We start from the raw sequence: 14,527 nt of genomic DNA, 5'->3' as shown, positions 1-14,527 counted from the left end.
ATGTTAGTTTGTACTCACTTGGGTCATAAGGCTCCATAAAATTCTCTTCAGGATCCTTAACCTCGAATACTGAGAAAAGCCATTAGTTCTAAATCCAACTAAAACAAATCTAGAACATGAAAATAGAGGCTATCGGATGACTGGCCAAAGTGGCGTTCCTTGGAACGCCTCTGACTAGTACGTCTGGGCTTGTGGCCATATGTCCGCCCAGAAGGCTTGTACGTCCAGCCTCGTGGCCATACGTCCGCTCAGAGAGTTTCAGGTAGAACCTCATTTGGTTCAACCATCCTCCTATCCTCCCAAACCTGTTCTAAAGCTACTAGAAGGATTTCTACGACTACCTATCTCAAAATAACACCTCCACGCAATACAAAACACGCTAAATCAAAATAAACAACTAAACTGCCAAGATTAAAGCATAATCTAGCTAGAAACTCAAAACCAATAACTGAGCTAGCAATTAAACAACATAATAGCTAAGAAATGAGCTTGAGCTTAAGCTTAAGGATATTACCTCCTTAAAGCAAAACATGAAGAACCTCCTCTCCTTCTCCACAAAACACACTCTCACAGAGTTTTGGGATCCTGGGGGCGTAAATGAGCATGTGAGAAAAAGGGGGTAGCATACGTCCGGGTACTATTTACACAGTGGTCTAAAGGTTGTAACGTACGTTCGTGTACTATTTGTAGAGTACGGCATACTACTATCAGCATACAACTGGTGGTCCCCATGCGTATGTCCTCTGCTACAGACAAGAGCGTACGTCCAGTAACCCTAGCATACGTCCGTTCTGAAAGTCCAAATCCCCAAAATGCCCTTCCAGCTATCCCAAAACCCATATTAACCTTCTAACTAAGCTACCTAAGCTTAGTTAATTATTTGGGTCACTACAATAGGACTAAGACATACTAAACATGGGTCATGCGTTGTGGTCTTATGACAGGAAGTAGCTACTACTGCCATAAGCTGGTTCATCTTTTGAGATAGAATGACCATCTCGGGGTTCATACTATTACTAGGCTTTCCTATATCAAAAAGACCTTCTGCCTTTAGGGCCTTGGGTGCAGGCCTCCTGCGACTAGCTGAAGCATGATATGCAGAATTATCACATAGGTTCTCAAAAAGGGTCTAGGCTTCATCGTCACTCCTCAACGTAAAGGTCCACCCACAAGATGGATCAACCATTTGTTTATGAGGCTTTGTCAAGCCATCATAGAAGCTTTGCACCAGCTGCCATTTTGGGACATCGTGGTGTGGGCATGATCTAAGAAGGTGCTTTAGTCTCTTCCACGTCTCATGGAATTGCTCATCCTCATATTGGGAAATACTAGTGATCTCTCTCCCAATGTCATTGGTATTTCCTATGGGGAAATACTTCTTCAAAAATTCTTGTTGTAATTGAGTGTAAGAAGTAATGGAATTTGGTGTTGAGGAATGAAACCAATGTTGACTCTTTCCTTGAGGGTGAACGGAAAGAGCCGCATCCTTAGGGCATCCTTGGTGAATCTAGTTAATTTAGTGGTAGAACATATTGTTAGGAATTCACCGAGGAAGTCATAAGGATCTTCAATACTAAGCTCTAGAAAAGGTGGTAAACTTTGAATGGTGCTAGGCTATCTCATAGTGACCCGCCGTAATGTCCGGCAGCCTGAGACATGAGAGAGAAGTGAATGTGGTCGGGAGATAGTGATCTTTCCATGCTATAAGGTTATCGTCACCCATGGTCTCAGTGGTATGATCTCCTAGCAAATTAGAATTCCTTTTGGCTCTAAGTTGTCTAAGACTGCGTTCAATGTCGGGGTCACAAGTAATTAAAGGCAAAGATAAGGAACGGTGATCCAACATAAAATAAAAAGGAAAAAAAATAAAGATAACGGTAAAAATAAAAATAAAAACAGAAAATAAAATCTCACAAATGGCTTGAAGGTGCTGGAAGTCAAATGTAGTAGTTGCTGGCAATTGGCAGATTGCCGCCGGTGCGCTCGATCGCATTGCAGGGTGCGCTCAAGCTCACTGCCAATGATAGGCGCGAGTGCAGGTGTGATGGGCTAGAGCGTAGCTTGGTAGGATTAGGCAGGCTGCCGTATGTGCACTCGATTGCACTGGAGGGTACACTCGAGGGCACTGACTATGCTAGGTTGCGCAGCTACTGATCTGAGAGCAGAAAATAAAAAAAATAAAAAACCAAAATAAGATTAGAAAATAACATAAAATAAATTAAAATAAAAAATAATGCTAAGGAATTAACATATGCGAGTTAAGGGGCTTGAATGTGCGACATTCAGCTCTTATCACAGTTACTGAGGGCAAAAATTTGTTGGAGCTTAGCAAAGTCATGAGTTGCTAAAAACCCTTCGTGAGGTATTGATGAAACCCTATCTAAGCACAATGGTTTGATTGTATTTGATTTTATAGATTTTCAGTTTATGCATGTGGTTGTATAATTATGAGAATTGCTACATATTGATTTTGTTCTTAATGTTTTAATGCAATTGTTCTTAAATTCCAAATTCAATTTTAGTGAAATTCTTATCTTGTCTTAGAAAGTCTTTTACTTTTATTGAACTCAAATCATCCTTATTTTATGTGATTATGGGGGTGATGATTATACAACAATTTCACTTGACATATAATCAATAGGTTTAGATAGGCCATACTGTGGGAAGACGGAATGCACTACACCCTAGTTTAGTGTAATTTAGGTAGATGGTCTGTGCCAACCGAAGATGGGTTATGCTATTCCCATGATTGTGTGTACCCTATTGAGAAATTAGATAGGTCATACCTAGGGAAGATGGATCGTACCGCATTTTAGTGGTTAAGTGGACGGTCTGTGCCAACCAAAGATGAGTTATACTTATTCCTTAATGATGGTGTTTTCTTGACTACTCGAGTGAGATGAGACCTATATCATGCATATTATGAATTTTTCTTATTAATTTATGATTGATCATTGTTATGCGGTTAGTGGTGAAATCAATCCCCTATTCTTTCTCTCATCCCTACTCTCTTTATTTTTATGTCTTTACTTTTATAAACAAAACAAAACAACAAATTTTAAATTAAGTTATATTTAATCTTGAAAAGCTTGATGACAACACCCACGCAATCCTTGAGGTTCGACACCCTCAATATAGCCCTATCCTACAAGGATTTGTCCTATTGCAAGTGGTTAGTTTTACTATTGATATATTTTGGTACACAAAATGATCACATCAATTTTTAGCGCCATTGCTAGGGACTTAAAAATAATGCTTGCGCTCAAGCCCTGCATCGACAGTGCGCTCAAATGCACCCTCAAATGCAATCGAGGGCACCTACGCATCTTGCCAGATTCTAGTACACGAGCACATCAACCCTGCGCCCCTCCCCTATTTACAGTGCGCTTGACCACACCTTGCAATCGAGCACACCTACGGCATAGTGCCTATTTCGAGCAGCTACAGCTTCTAAATTCCAGCCCTCGAAAGCTGGCATTTTCGGTCCGTTTGTGGGTTTCTTTTTTTTTTCTTTTTTTTTTTTCATTTTTGTCAATTTAGTTCATGTGCGGAGGCATTCCAATACCCTATGGACCATGTTCATATTGCTATAATCCTTATCACCATGTTAGAGATTGTCCTATTGCTGGACAAGTTTCTAATTATTCTTATGAGCATATGACCAGACCATTCTTTAGACCGAGGAATGACCTTTATTCTGATTCCTATAACCCGGCATGGAGCAACCAGTCTAATCTCTTGTGGCAAGCTCAAGTTCCTTGAAATTATGCTCCACAATTTCATAAACTGTACCATTAGGCATATTTGCAGTTCAATGATCAATCATATTCCCCTCAATATCAAGCAACTCCACAACAGAAACACCAAACCGAACCACCTCCTTCGATGAGTTGGCACCTTTGTGATAATCATGTTGTTATATTTAACTTGATTAATTCCTATTTTCATGAATTCTTCATATGTATGTGACTGGTCATTATATGCATGTGGTATGGACTAGTTAGTTAAATCAATTTGGATGACCGAGTCCTGGGTTTAACATAAGTAACAAAAGATATCCACACCGAATTCTTGGGTTAATCAACATGAGGAATCGGGAGTATACACCCATGTCCTAGGCCTCATGTGTTTGTCGATTTCCACAGAATATATGCTTTCCTAAAGAACAACTTAGTATACACCCATGCTAAATCCTTTAGGAAACAAAAGAGTTAGAGTATACACTCATGCCTAACTCGTTGCTTAGGAAAATCAATAGCTTAAGTAGTATACACCCATGCTCTTAACTTGACAAACATTAGATATACATGACATAATCAAAACATTGGCATAGTAATATATTATCTAAATATAATTAGTGATGGATATCAAAGCCCTACCTTTAGTTTTTCAATTATCTTTAGATCTTTTTATTTCTTTTTCACAATATCAATTTAGTAACAAGTTGATATTTTTAATTAATTCTAAATAAAATCACAATTCTCGTGGGATCGTTCTCGTACTTGCTGCACTATACTATTGTTTTGATCTTGTACACTTGTGAGTTAAAACGTACTAAATATTATTTATTAATTTAGGTAGTATTTGGCACAACAAGTTTTTGGCGCCGTTGCCAGGGATTATTTGATTTTGTTTGGAATTTTTTCTTTTCCTTTAATTTATTTTTGTTTTAAAAATTTTCTGCTTTATAGTCTTTTCCGCAGTTTTTGCGCTTCTGGAGGTGCGATCGATCGCATATCCAGAGAGCAGCACAGTTACTGCACAAATTATAGATCTAATTTTTTCTTTTGTTTCATGCAGGGTCAGTCGAGTCTGCAGATTAGTAAGTTTTTATTTTTAATTCTGTTTTTGTTTCCCTTTTAATTTTAACTTCTTTTTATTTTTAATTTCATATATGTGGGGAGGCATTCTGATGCCCCATGGACCATGTTCTTTATGCAATGACCCTTATCACCATGTTAGAGAATGTCATTCAATAAGACAAATTTCTAACAAAATTTTTAGGCATAAGAACACAACGTATTCTAGACCGGGGAACAACCGCTATTTTGATTCCTGTAACCCAACATGGAGTCAATAGTCAAATCTCTCATGGCAAGCTCAAGCTCCCGGAATTCATGCTCAACAATCTCATGGACTGTAACATCACTCATATCAGCAATTCTATGATCATGCCTATTCCTCTAAATCAGCTCCATAACAGCAATGTCAGGCTAAACCACCATCTCTTGTAGATATGGTAAATGCATTGATTAAGACTACATAGCAAGCATCTGAGGAGATGAAGACATACTTCAAACCAAAAGGCAATAGTCTCAAAGAAGAAGAAGAATATCAAGAGGAGCTATCTTCCACCTGTTGGCCTCCACAATACCAAGAAGAGGAGCCATCTCCCATATATGATCGTTTGGACTCTTCTCCACATCAACAATATCAAGAAGAACCACCTCCTCCAAAAAAGGTCTGCCTTACAAGAAGCAGTTGCTGCCTTAGAAAAATAGTGTGTTGACTTTACAAAACATACATCAACTCTTCTTAGCCGCATGGAGGAAAGAGAGCAATCATTTGAATGGATGGAGGCCCACCTCAAGCAAAAATCAGATACATTTCAAGAGGAAGAAGAAGAAAAGTGTCAAAGTCAGTTGATGGCCAATCCTAATGAGCATTACATGGAGGAAGAATGCACCTACAATCATGCGCAAGCTGTCACACTATGAAGTGAAGAGGTGGTTGAAAATCTAGTGGAAGAGGGAAAGGAGGAGCAAACTGAGGTTCTAGAAGAGCTACATCAAGAAAAAGAAGAAAGCACAAAGATTTTTTCACCATTAGCTCTTATTCTTGAAACACCAAGAGGCCAAGAGAGAAGTCTGTTAGAACTACCACATGAGCAAATTGAGGACATCAAGATAGAAAAGCTTCCTGAGTTTTCTTCTTACTTTATTCCAATTCATGATTCCCCACCAGATGAGCAACTGTTTGAGAAAACTCAGAGTGGTCCTCCCCGATCTATAAACACTCGAAAGCTCCTTACAACTAAAAAGATCCATTCCCTTTGGTGCAAGAGAAGAAAAGACTGGTGCTTCAAGTTTAAAAGTGCCACAGTCTGGCTGAAGACGTTAAACTTAGCGCTCATGGGAGGCACCCCATAGCATATCCTTTTTATTTTGTTGCTTGTTTTATTTTATTTTTGTTTTTGTTTTCTTTTGTGATTTTGAGTTTTATTTTACTTTAGGTGTTTTAGTGTTTCAAGTCCCTGGTCCTTTTTGTTACATTATGTTACTGTGATCGAGCGCACCCTGAGTATGATCGAGCGTAGTAACCAACTTTTTGTTGTTGTACATTCTGTTAGTCCGATCGAGCGCACCCTGAGTACGATCGAGCGTAGTAACCAACTTTTTGTTGTTGTACATTCTGTTAGTGCGATCGGATGCACCTTGTGTGCACTCGAGCGCACATCACCCGAACCTGCATAGCATTGCGCAAGTGCGATCGAGCGCACCATGCGTGCAATCGAGCATACTTGGGCAGCATCCCATAGTTTATCCTTTTGTTTTGTTTAAATATGTTTTCAGTTAATCTTTTTATTTATCTTTAATTTTGTTCCTTTTTACTTGTTTTTGTGTTTTCTTATTTTGCATGGACAGGTGTGCTTCACTTCAAGTTTGGGGGTGTGCTATGAGTCATGCTTTCCAAGATGATGTCGACAATCTCCCGGGTACACTCTTTCCTTAATTTAGACACATTGGGGACAATGTGTCATTTAAGTTTGGGGGTATGGGCACACAATTGTTCACACACTTTGTCCCAATTTGAAGTTTTTTGTTTGTTTAGTTGAAAAAAAAAAATGCATGTTCAGGTTTGTCTTAAAATTTTGGTTGATCTTAAAAATTGTGATTTGATTTCATTGGTGAGCTTCAAATTTTGAACACATGATCTGATAATTGAGTTTTTTAGTTTGGTTACTTGCTTAAGATAGTTAAGAATTCACATGTTTGATCTAATCTTAAATGAGCACACTAGCACATAATTTGTGTGGTATGATATTGTTGTGCAAAAATATACCTAAATTAATAGGTAAATAATTGTACCTTTTACCTGCAACATGGTAGTATAGGGTGCAAGTACAGGATCATTCCTACAAGGATTGCTGAATTTATGTTTAAAAATAGATTCCTTAAGCAAAACCAAAAGAAAGATTGATTATTGATGTGATGATAATAAAGGGTAGGGCTTTGATATCCACCACTAATTATGTTAAACTAGTGTATCAATATACCAATGCTTTGATCAAGTTATGCATATTTAATGTTTGCCAACCTAAGGGTTAAACTCTAACTCCTTAAGCTATTGATTTCCCTAAGCAACGAGTTAGGCATGGGTGTATACTCTAACTCTTCTCTTTCCTAAAGGATTTAGCATGGTATATACTAAGTTGTTCTTTAGAAAATCATATGTTCTATAGAAATCGACAAACACACAGGGCCTAGGGCATGGGTGTATACTCCTAATTCCCTATATTGATTAACCCAAGAATCGCAATGTGGATTCTTTTGTTACTTAAGTTAAACCCAGGACTCGGCCATCCAAATTGATCTAACTAACAAGTCCATACCACATGCACATGTTGATCAGGCATACACATATGAGGAATTCATGCAAGCAGATATTAATCAAGTTAAATAGCACAACATGATCATCACAAGGCGCCAATATTGAAATATTAATTTAACATAACTAGGGCTTCAATCTAGCCCTACTAAATAAATTAGCTACACATAGAGTTGATGTTAAACATCTTCATAAAATAAATGAAAAGAAAAGAAAGAATAAACCCGAGACTTGACTTGAGAGCTCCTATTCTTCTCCCTTCTCCAAGCCTACCTATTCTAAAGGCTTAGGAGTCTATTAATAGGGTTTAGAAGTCCTTGGAAAAATAGTAAACCCTAGTGTTTTCGCAGGGTTTCAGTCCTAATACAATTTGGAGTTTGAAAAACCCTAATATGGAAATAGGGACATTGTAGCCGCCACTTGGAATGCCTCATGCGCACATGTGTGCTCGATCGCATGTCTGGGATCGATCCTTCTTTTGCCTATGCTCGATCGCTCCTAGCCTGGCTCGTGTAGCATCTTCTCTGGTATTGCGCTCGATCGCAGGTACCCTGTGATTGATCGCAGTACCAGGGAGCTTCAATTTTCCCATATTCTCTTTTTGAGCCTAAATCACCCAGTTTTACTTCACTTTCTTCCAAAAGCCTGTAAAAACATCAACAACACAAAAAGGAATTAAAATGGCCTAATTAATTACAACCAAAGGATTAAAACATGTAAGATAAGGGATGAAAATATGAATATTTTAGCGCTTATCACACCTCCAAACTTACATATTGCTAGTCCCTTAGCAATACAAAACAAAAAACAGGAATGGAAAACAGAAAACACAAGATAAATTCATCTTTTGTGGGATGTACGATGGCATTTAGCATATGCAACAAGACTTTTAAACCACTAGGAATTCCCTAGTGGACAAGTGAAGTCTCGTGAGGATTTTCCAGAAATGTTACCCACAAACATCATGCACAGTTCATGTCATCCCAAAAATGAAAGTATCACTTCAAGATCATGATTTTTATTCATTAGCAAGCTTAAAAAGATGAACTCCATCTTCACAATTGAATTGGAATCTCAAAGTGCAATTACTTATAAAGGACATGCTAAAATATCACAAGTTTGAAAATAGTGTAAAGCGAATTAGCACAAAATTATGAGGTTTCCAAATCTTTCCAATATGTAAATGTCTCCAAATCTCAAAATTCACTGAAATTCATATTAGAATGACACAAGGCATATTTTTTGTTCTTTTTTTTTTCTTTTTTTTTTCTTTTTTGGTCAGGTTGTGCAATGTTGGTTCTCTTAAGCTTTCTAATTGACACTTGTAGTGAGTGTTAAGTCAATAGCTCCCAAACCAGGTAATTTTAGGGCATTAGGTGTAGAGACACCCCTGAGAACCTACTAACTCATGTGAAAAAGGCTACAAAACCAACTAACCATGACAATGATCAAATCCTAATTTTTTACTTTTTGACGTGAACACTCAGTGCTTTGAAACAAGAGGTACAGTTACTCAGTGAAAAGCTATCAATGATCATTTATTTCACTTTTAAATATATATATTTTCAATATATATGTCAAGCGTCATCTAATAAGTCATCCAATTTCATCCAAGATGCAAAAACACACACTTTAGACCTCATGTCATTCCTCACAAATTATGTGCCAATGTGCTTGTGTGATCAGATCAAACATGTGATTTTTCAACTGGCCTAAGCAAGTAACCAAACTAATAGATTCACTCATCTGATCATGTGTTCAAAATTTTAAGCACACTAATGAATTCAAGCCACAATTCTTTCTAGATCAACCTAAAATTTTTTAGAAACAAGAACATGCAGAACTTTTTTTTTTATTTTTTTTATTTTTATTTTTATTTTTAAACAACACACAAAACAAACAACATGAAATTGGGACAAAGTGTGTGTGAACATGTGTGCCCATACCCCCAAACTTAAATGACACATTGTCCCCAATGTGTCTAAATTAAGGAAAGAGTGTACTTGGGAGATGGTCGACCATGTCTTGGAAAGCATGACTCATAGCACACCCCCAAACTTGGATTGAAGCACACTTGCCCCTACAAAATAGGAAACACACAAACAAATAAAAAGGAACAAAACTAAAACGAAGTAAAATTTGAACAGAAGAAGAAAAAAAATAACTAGGAGATGCTGCCAGGTGTGCTCGATCGCACTAACAGAGTGCGACAGCCTCACAGATGGAGACCTGCGCTCGATCGCATGTGTGGTGCGATCGATCACAGAAACAGAATTGAAAACATGACAAAAGACTTTGAACACTAACACACCAAAGTAAAATAAAACACAAAGGAAATTAAAAGAAACATCATAATAAAAAGGATATGCCATGGGGTGCCTCCCATGAGCGCTAAGTTTTACGTCTTCAGCCAAACTGTGGTCCTCTCTCAATGTTGCCCAGATGTAGATGCTCCATTTGGTGGTGGTAACCTAGCTAGGATGGACTGCATTAGATTTTCCAGGGCAACTAAACGTTTGTCCATGGTGACCTTATCTTCCCTAGCTTCCCTTCTTTGATCAGCTAGTTCTCTCCTAAGACCCTCCATTTGCTCACAAAGGGATCGGTATTGGATGGCTCAAATATCAATGAAGACCTCTTCTTTAGCTTCTGCTACCGGCTCAGCTGCCGGTTCATCTTCAGCCATGGGCTCAACCTCCTCTGCCTCTTCCTCTTCCTCTTCCTCTGGAAGTGCTTGGGGCATATGAGAGCAACTCTTATTCCATTGGCGAATGCCAAATATGGGAGTGGTTGTGACTGGTTCAACTGCTGCAGTGCCCTTGATTCCCTTTTTTTGAAGAATATATGTGATTAAGTATGGGAACGGCAACCCCCATGAGTGAGTGGACTCTGCTCCCCCAGCATGCACTCCATTCCACAATTTATGGATTTGATTCCAAATAATTTCGGGAATGGAATACCAGGCATCCTTGTGAAAGGCGTAAAGAGTTTGTAGAAATTGATCTCGCCTTTGCGTTTTGTGTCCCAAGGGGAAGGCATTGTGATGAAGCACCGAGTCCACAAACCATAACCTTCGTGGCAACTTGGACCGGCTGCCAGCATTGTGGTGGGCATCTGCATAGTCCCCTTGGCACATATCTTCAATGATCTCTGCCACATAATAGCGGGCCAGTTGCTCGGCAAGATTGGCAATTTTGGGAGGATGCTCATCATTGCATCGCAAGGCGGCAGCTATGTCGGCTCTCGTCACATGCATAATTTGCCCTCGAACTTTGGAGGAGATAGCAGCCAAGTTGTCACAATCATGGGAGAGCTTGGCATAGAATTCAACGACCAACTTTCGGTAGACGGTAGAGGTGACTGGTTTGAAGAGCTTCTTGAGACCCCTTCGCCTAAACTCGGCAACCACCCATTGAGTTGCCTCGTTGTTTTGGAAATCTTCTTTGATGGCGAAGGTGTTTTCAAACAGGAGCTCCCGCTTTTCAAAAGCTGGTGGGGGAGAAATATCATGAGCTCCCGACCCTTTGGAAGATGAAGCACGTGTTCTAGGCATTTGGGAGTTGGTTGGGGACTTTTGTCGAACACGTAGTGTGCACTCCGATTGACTTACAATGACAAATTTGGCCAAGGATGCTCCAAACTCCCTGCAAACACACCAAAAATCCAACACAGAGGCAATGTGGGTGAATAAACACCCACTATTGCAAAAAAAAATTGAAAAAAATATGGAGATTGGAGGAGTGTTCGGTGATGTTTTAGGGTTGGGGTGAGGTTGGAATGTGATGCGGTTTTTGGTGAAAGATGGTGGTATGGTGGCCGGAAAGGGTCTTAGATGGTGGTGGTGTAGTGGATTTGGTGAAATCTAGTTGCAAAATGAGGGAAGAATGAGTGCCGGAGGTGGAGATTTGGGAAGGGACTGTACGACGCCGGGAAAGAGGTTGTGGGCCCTGAGGAAAAAGTGACATAAATAGTTTGCAGGCCCTACTGTCCGAGTGCACTCGATCGCACACCTAGTGTGCTCGATTGCATTTGGGCAGAGGTGCGCATGTATGGGCATTGTGCGGTCGATCGCACCTAGGGTGCGTTCGATCGCACTAACAGAAAGTATCAGGCCCCTTTTGGTAATTGCGCTAGATCGCAAGGGGCCCTGCGATCGATCGTAGTACCAGAATTTCAAATTTTTTTTTTTTTTTAAACAAAAGAAAAGTAAAAGGTCAAAACATCAGGGATAGTCAAGACATGTGTGAAGGAAAGAAAGTGAGATGAAAACAAAATGAGATAGAAAATGTTACTGTCCTCTTAGTGGCATCAGTACCACTATTGTGAGTAGATGCGCTTGAGGTTCTTGCTTGCTCAACGCATCTACTGATGGCTGTAGGACTTCTAGTATGAAGAGCTGCACCTGAGCTCTTCAAAATTAAGCTCAAGTGCTCTTGTAGGAGTGGGACCTCTTTGAACTGTGATTGCCTTCAACTGCTGGTGATTGCTTGGGTTAGGTACTGTTTGAGCTGGGAATTCCCCCTGCTTCCTCTCACTCAGCTCCTTTGCCATCTGACCCATTTGCACTTCCATCTTTTGTATGGCTTGCTCAGTCTTTGTATTGACATGTTTTTGATCAGCCATGAATTGTTGTTGCGAAGTCACCAGGCTATGTATCATATTCTCTAGTTGGTTCATTTTTGGCTCTTGAGCTGGTTGACTTGCTTGTTGGGTCCCTTTCTGTTGTCCTTGATTATTACTCCAAGAGAAATTGGGATGGTTACGCCATCTTGGATTGTAAGTATTAGAGTATGGGTTGTTCTTGTGGGGATAATTGTTTTGTCCCACAAAGTTCACCTCTTCTTCTTCTGCAAAAGGACACTTCTCAGTGGTGTGATCTAAATGGGAACAAATAGCACATACCTAGAATTATGTGTCCTGTTGCAGAGGTGAAGTTTTTTGAACAGTCATGGCTTTGACAAGCATATCCAATTTCTTTTCTACTGCAGCCAACTAATTAGTTGATCCTCCACTGAGATTCACCTCATACATGCCCTTGCTCTTGACTCCTCTCCTTCCTCATGAACAGAATTGCTGTGAGTGTTCACTTAATGTCTCAAAAATTTCCACAGCTTCCTCACTACTCCTTTCCATAAGTGTTCCTCCGTAGGCTGAATCAACCATCCCTTTGTTAGTATCATCTAATCCTTCATAGAAAATTTGTACCTGCTCATCTTGAGGGATGTTGTGATGTGGACACTTTAGGAGTAAGGAATTGAAGTGATCCCATGCTTCAAAGAACAAGTCTCCGTCTCGTTGTTGGAACATTTGAAGTTCCCTTTTAAGTTGCTTTGTCTTCTGGGCTAGGAAAAACCTCTTCAAAAATTTGGTGGTCAATTCTTCCCAAGTATGAATGGACTCTGCAGGCAAGAAATTGTACCACAGTTTAGCATTATCTTTCAAGGAAAAAGGAAAGAGAACTAACCTGAGTCTCTCTTGAGTGAGGCCTTGAACATTCTCAAACTTGCATAAGTCAAAGAATTCCTTAAGATGCAAGTTGGGATCCTCAGTAGATGTGCCTCTGAAGTGGGTCAATGCATTGAGAATCTGAGGAGAGATATAATAACTGCCATCCACCTCTGGTTGATATGCTATGCATGAGGGTTGATGGAGGTTTGTTGGCACGTATGCTTGCTTCATTGGTTTCCTCACTCGTGGTGGATTTGCTTCTAGGGGCCTTGGCCCAATTGGATTTTCTGGCACATCTTCCATTTCAACTTCTTCTTCTTCTTCTTTGTCTCTAGGTCATTGTCGAATTGTCCGTTCAATTTCAGGATCAAGGGGAAAAACGGTTGAGGCTTGAGATCGAAGACCTTGCATGAACTTGGCAGCTTCAGCACTGCCTAGTCCGGATGCTCTCTGGAATTGCGCTTGATCGCAGGTTGGTGCGTTCGATCGCAGTGTGCTCGATCGCACTTGACTAACGATTGATCGCAATCACAGAATGCCAATCCACAACCTACAACAGAAAACAAAAAAATTAAGGAAAACAAGAAATTCTTTTTTTTTTTTTTTGCTAATACTAAATTAAAAATTAAAAATTAAAATAACAAAACTAAAGGAAGATAAATTTAAACAAAATTCGCCACAATCCCCGGCAACGGCGCCAAAAACTTGTTGTGCAAAAATATACCTAAATTAATAGGTAAATAATTATACGTTTTACCTGCAAATGCACAAGGTCAACATGGTAGTATAGGATGCAAGTATAGGATCATTCCCACGAGGATTGCTGAATTTATGTTTAAAAATAGATTCCTTAAGCAAAAGCAAAATAAAGATTGATTATTGATGTGATGATAATAAAGGGTAGGGCCTTGATATCCACCACTAATTATGTTAAACTAGTATATCAATATGCCAATGCTTTGATCAAGTTATGCATATTTAATGTTTGCCAACCTAAGGGTTAAACTCTAACTCCTTAAGCTATTGATTTCCCTAAGCAACGAATTAGGCATGGGTGTATACTCTAACTCTTCTCTTTCCTAAAGGATTTAGCATGGTATATACAAAGTTGTTCTTTAGAAAAGCATATGTTCTATGGAAATTAACAAACACACAGGGCCTAGTTCATGGGTGTATACTCCTAATTCCCTATGTTGATTAACCCAAGAATCGCAGTGTGGATTCTTTTGTTACTTAAGTTAAACCCAGGACTCGGCCATCCAAATTGATCTAACTAACAAGTCCATACATGTTGATCAGGCATACACATATGAGGAATTCATGCAAGCAGGTATTAGCCAAGTTAAATAGCACAACATGATCATCACAAGGCGCCAATATTGAAATTTTAATTTAACATAACTAGGGCTTCAATCTAGCCCTACTAAATAAATTAGCTACACATAGAGTTGATGTTAAACATCTTCATAAA

Source organism: Corylus avellana, chromosome 4 (assembly GCF_965113065.1).
Source record: "Corylus avellana chromosome 4, dhCorAvel1.hap1.2, whole genome shotgun sequence".
In the NCBI taxonomy this organism is placed as follows: Eukaryota; Viridiplantae; Streptophyta; class Magnoliopsida; order Fagales; family Betulaceae; genus Corylus; species Corylus avellana.
The sequence above is the reverse complement of the archived record's forward strand: the minus strand, read 5'-3'. Positions refer to the sequence as shown.